We start from the raw sequence: 6,101 nt of genomic DNA, 5'->3' as shown, positions 1-6,101 counted from the left end.
CATAATGGGCTTTGCAGGCATGGTTCCCTTGCGCWTGCTGAATACATTTAATTAAACAGCTGAAAACCCTCCCACTTGCTGGCCAACAGATTTTATTGTGGAGTTTTCATTCAATAGGGTTTTCAGTACATTTATCTTAAGCCATCTCTTTAAATAKGATATACCTTTAATTTGAATTTTGACAACAGAATACATCAAGAACAGGTTCAGAATATAGGGATCAATGAAAGAATGTCATCTAAATATATACATATTCGTCTCCGTTTGGTTCGGTGGTTTGAGTCATCCTGAAAGTTATACTCAAATCAAATTTCAAATCAAATTTATTTATATAGCCCTTCGTACATCAGCTGATATCTCAAAGTGCTGTACAGAAACCCAGCCTAAAACCCCTAACAGCAAGCAATGCAGGTGTAGAAGCACAGTGGCTAGGAAAAACTCCCTAGAAAGGCCAAAACCTAGGAAGAAACCTAGAGAGGAACCAGGCTATGAGGGGTGGCCAGTCCTCTTCTGGCTGTGCCGGGTGGAGATTATAACAGAACATGGCCAAGATGTTCAAATGTTCATAAATGACCAGCATGGTCAAATAATAATAATCACAGTAGTTGTCGAGGGTGCAGCAAGCCAGCACCTCAGGAGTAAATGTCAGTTGGCTTTTCATAGCCGATCATTAAGAGTATCTCTACCGCTCCTGCGGTCTCTAGAGAGTTGAAAACAGCAGGTCTGGGACAGGTAGCACATCCGGTGAACAGGTCAGGGTTCCATAGCCGCAGGCAGAACAGTTGAAACTGGAGCAGCAACACGGCCAGGTGGACTGGGGACAGCAAGGAGTCATCATGCCAGGTCGTCCTGAGGGTCGTACTCAAGTTCAAAGCATGAAATATCAGAAGGAGGGAAAAAATTGTACAATAAGGGTTGAACAATAGTCCTATAAATCTACCCTAATCCTCACTAACCCTGGAACTGTATGACAACGGTCCAGTCGTCGTGAACAGTGCACCAGGCTCCAGGTTTAACCTGCTACGTGTAGTCGGAGTATCATGATGTATTGCACAACGTTAGCCTAATATGATTCACTGATGCTAGTGACTCTCAGGAACAACTACACAGATGTGACAGAAGAAATGTAAACGGAATTGAATGGAATTATGCAAAATGGAAGTTACAAATTTAAGAAAAAGAACACTAAAGTTAGTTATAAATGTATGTGGGTATTACTGACGGTGGCTCCCGATAGTGGCAAATATTTACCATGATACACATTTTAAAATAAAATGGAGAAAAGCCTGGGGATATAATTAAAACATTCTAAAGCGCACACATTACATCAACTCAGCAGGTTCATCCCTACAGAAGTCTAAAGCTTGGGTCTCCAAATTTCATCCACGCAAATTATGAGGGCACACAATTCAAATTCGGAATAATGGCACGTTTATTCATAGCCTACTTAACTGTGGAAAAGGGGCCGAAATACATGTCATGTTAATATGATTTTCAGTTTGCCTCCAAATGACTGGTTTTACATTCGTCTCCAGGGATCATAAGGAAAAATCATCTAAAACAAGTGTTATGTTAATTTACAATCCCCTTCTCCAAACAGATTACTAATTTACCTAGCTCTTATCAATAGCTCTTATAAATGTGTAAATTACAGTGCATGAAAAATGCTGTTATTTCTATCTCAAAAAGAAATTAGATGTTTTTTCCACTTGGTTCGCTCGACCTTATTCATGGTTTCCTCGCACGTGTACAGGTGGTGGAATTATGAGGCAATTAAGTCAAGGTCAGAATATGGCATGTCTGTAGACACACCTCCACCACACCTTCATTTATTCCATCTCCACCCCAAACGAATAGTTGGTGAATAGCATGCTATTKTCATGCTGAAGTTCAAGGTCAGAATATGTGTAGAGAAAAGTGCATAAAAGGAGAATAGCGTACCATTTACTACTGTAGCTCGGGTCGGAATCGGCCCCCATAATGTCAAATCAAATCAAATGTTATTTGTCACATACACATGTTTAGCAGATATTATTGTGGGTGTAGCGAAATGCTTGTGGTTTTAGCTCCAACAGTGCAGTAATATCTAACAATTCACAACAATACACACAACCTAAAAGTAAAAGAATGGAATTAAGGAATATATCAATATTAGGATGAGCAATGTCAGAGTGGCACAGACTAAAATACGGTAGAATAGACTACAGTATATACACATATGAGATGAGTAAAGCAAAAATATGTAAACATTATAAAAGTGAATATAGTTCCATTATTAAAGTGGCCAGTGATTTCAAGTCTATGTATATGGGGCAGCAGCCACTAAGGTGCAGGGTTACGTAACCAGGTGGAAGCCGCCTAGTGATGGCTATTTAACATTCTGATGGCCTTGAGATAGAAGCTGTTTTTCAGTCTCTCGGTCCAGCTTTGATACACCTGTACTGACCTCTCCTTCTGGATGATAGTGGGGTGAACATGCAGTGGCTCGGGTGTTTGTTGTCCTTAATGATCTTTTTGGACTTCCTGTGACATCAGGTGCTGTAGGTGTCCTGGAGGCGTTGGGCAGACCCCACCATCCTCTGGAGAACCCTGCGGTTGCGGGTGGTGCAGTTGCCGTACAAGGCGCTGATACAGCCCGACAGGATACTCTAAATTGTGCATCTGTAAAAWRTTGTGAGGGTTTTAGGTGTGCCTTCTTCACCACACTGTCTGTGTGGGTGGACCATTTCAGATTGTCAGTGATGTGTACCCCGAGGAACTTGAAGCTTTCCACCTTCTCCACTGCGGTCCCATCGATGTGGATAGGGGCGTGCTCCCTCTGCTGTTTCCTGAAGTCCACGATCAGCTCCTTTGTTTTGTCGAGATTGAGTGAGAGGTTATTTCCCTGGTACCACACTCCCAGGGCCCTCGACTTCTCTTTGTAGGCTGTCTCGTCATTGTTGGTAATCAGGTCTACTATTGTTGTGTCGTCTGCAAACTTGATGATTGAGTTGGAAGCGTACATGGCCGCGCAGTCATGGGTGAACAGGAAGTACAGGAGGAGGCTGAGCACGCACCCTGGTGGGGCCCCCGTGTTGAGGATCAGCGAAGTGGAGGTGCTGTTACCTACCCTTACCACCTGGGGGRGGCCCGTCAGGAAGTCCAGGACCCAATTGCAAAGGGTGGGGTTGAGACTCAGGGCCTCAAGCTTAATGATGAGCTTGGAGGGTACTATGGTGTTGAATSCTGAGCTATAGTCAATGAACAACATTCTTACATAGGTATTCCTCTTGTCCAGATGGGATAGGGCAGTGAGTAGTGCAATGGCAATTGCATCGTCTGTGGATGTATTGGAGCGGTAAGCAAATTGAAGGGGGTCTAGGGTGTCAGGTAAGGTGAAGGTGATATGATCCTTAACTAGCCTCTCAAAGCACTTCATGATGACAGGAGTGAGWGCCACGGGGCGATAGTCATTTAGTTCAGTTAGCTTTGCTTTCTTGGGAACAGGAACAATGGTGGCCATCTTGAAGCAAGTGGGGGCAGCAGACTGGGATAGGGAGAGATTGAATATTTCTGTAAACACTCCAGCCAGCTAGTCTGCGCATGTTCTGAGGACGCGGCAAGGGATGCTGTCTGGGCCGGCAGCCTTGCGAGGGTTAACACGCTTAAACGTCTTACTCACGTCGGCCACGGAGAAGTAGAGCCCACAGTCCTTGGTAGTGGGCTGCACTGTGTTTTCCTCAAAGCGGGCAAAGAAGGTGTTTAGCTTGTCCAGAAGCAAGACGCCGGTGTCTCGTGCCTGAGCTGTTGAATTGCGAATCAACTTTGTCTCTATACTGACATTTTGCCTGTTTGATTGACTACACTATTATTATTCGGCCATATTCCCAGTCACCTTGCTATGGTTAAATGCAGTGGTTCGCYCTTTCAGTTTTTCGCTAATGCTGCCATCTATCCACGGTTTCTGGTTAGGGTAGGTTTTAATAGTCACAGTGGGTACAACATCTCCTATACACTTCCTGATAAACTCAGTCACCGTATCCGTGTTCGTCGATGTTATTCTCAGAGGCTACCCAGAACATATCCCAGTCCGCGTGATCAAAACAATCTTGAAGCGTGGGATTCTGATTGGTCAGAACAGTGTTGCACGGGTACTTCGTATTTGAGTTTCTGCCTATAGGAAGGGAGGTGCAAAATGGAGTCATGATCAGATTTGCCAAAGGGAGAACGGGGGAGGAGCTGAGTAGCAGTGGTCTAATATTTTCTCAGAGCGAGTGCTACAGTCAATGTGTTGGTAGAACTTCAGTAGCATTTTCCTCCAATTTGATTTGTTAAAATTCCCAGCTACAATAAATGCGGCCTCAGGATAAGTGGTTCCCAGTTTGCGTAAAGTCCAGTGAAGTTCTTTGAGGGCCYTCGTGGTATTGGATTGAGGGGGAATATACACTGCTGGGACTATAACCGAAGAGAATTCTCTTGGGAGGTAATACGGTCGACATTTGATTGTGAGGTATTCTAGATCAGTTGAACAAAAGGACTTGAGTTTCTGTATGTTATCACAATCACACCATGAGTGGTGAATCATGAAACATACACCCCCGCCTTTCTTCTTCCCAGAGAATTCTTTATTCCTGTCGGCACTATATACTGAGAACCCAGCTGGCTGTATAGACAAAGACAGTATATCCCGAGAGAGCCATGTTTCAGTGAAACAGAGTATGTTACAATCCCTGATGTCTCTCTGGAAGGAGATTCTCGCCTTGAGCTTGTCCACTTCATTATCCAGAGACTGAACATTAGCGAGTAATATACTTGGAAGCGGTGGATGGTGTGCGTGCCTCCTGAGTCGGACTAGATGTCCACTCCAAATACCTCTTCTCTGCCGGTGGTGTTTTGGATCAGCCTCTGGAATTAGTTCAATTGCCCTGGGGGGTAAGAACAAAGGATCCAATTCGGGAAAGTTGTATTTCCGGTTGTAATGCTGGTGAGTTACCGTCGCTCTAATGTCCAAAAGTTATTTCCGGCTGTATGTAATAACACAAAACATTTCTTGGGCTAATAATGTCAGAAATAACAACCAAAAAGAAAACACTGCAAAGTTGCTTACAGTAGGAGCTAGAAGCAAAGCTGCCTTATCTGTCGACGTCAACTTGCTTGTTTAAGCTATGGTTTTTACAATACATTACTTTCTGTAATTATGTAGAACAGCATTAGGCCACAGACTCCATGTGAAGGTCTGATAAACGAGTCCCCATGCATTTTTAAAAACCTTTTAGTCATTACGCAGATTCTCTTATCCAGAGTGACTGCATTCCTCTTAAGGTATCTTTTTTTTGTAACATTGTCTTAAAGCTCTCTCCCTCATCTAACTACCACTGTGGATGAATGTCTCAACTCCTCAGCTCCTGACAACGTATTCCCAAATGTCTGGTGTGACACTCGCACTTTCCACATGCCTCTGTCATCGCCTCGCTTTTGTGGGAATGAATCAGCGATTTAGGGCTTTGAAATCATAACAGACAGATACAAAGAGCATTGCAATTGTGTGTAATTATGAATGAGTAAGACCATTGTCTGCCAGATTGATGGCCATCATGGGCAGACAGAGTTACAGCAAAAGATCTGCCAGCGCCCGAATGTCGGGTTTCCTTGTATTGAAAGTAGAGAGAGACGGAGGCACTCTGGCAATAGGAACCAGGCTTCACATGTGTCATTGCCTTCACTCACATGCCCACCATCATCAAACAGTATTGGATCTGCTTCAAAACAAAAGAGCCAGTGAGCTCAAATAGCCTAGTGCCTTTGCATGCTTTACTAAATTGCTTCTCCCTTGTCTTCACTGTGTCTATCATTTAGATGCACTCAGTGGACATGCTGCTGATGATTCACCCTGTATATGCTTGTCATTAGGGTACAAATATATTCCGGTATACAAACAAGCACACTCACATAGATCTACAAGCTCATACACACACACCAACACACACAACACACACACACACACACACCACACACACACACACACACACACACACACACACACACACACACCACACACACAACACAACACACACACACACACACACACACCACACACCACACACACAACACACACACAAACA

Source organism: Salvelinus sp. IW2-2015, linkage group LG4q.2 (genome assembly GCF_002910315.2).
Source record: "Salvelinus sp. IW2-2015 linkage group LG4q.2, ASM291031v2, whole genome shotgun sequence".
Classification (NCBI taxonomy): domain Eukaryota; kingdom Metazoa; phylum Chordata; class Actinopteri; order Salmoniformes; family Salmonidae; genus Salvelinus; species Salvelinus sp. IW2-2015.
Note: the sequence above shows the minus strand (reverse complement) of the source record.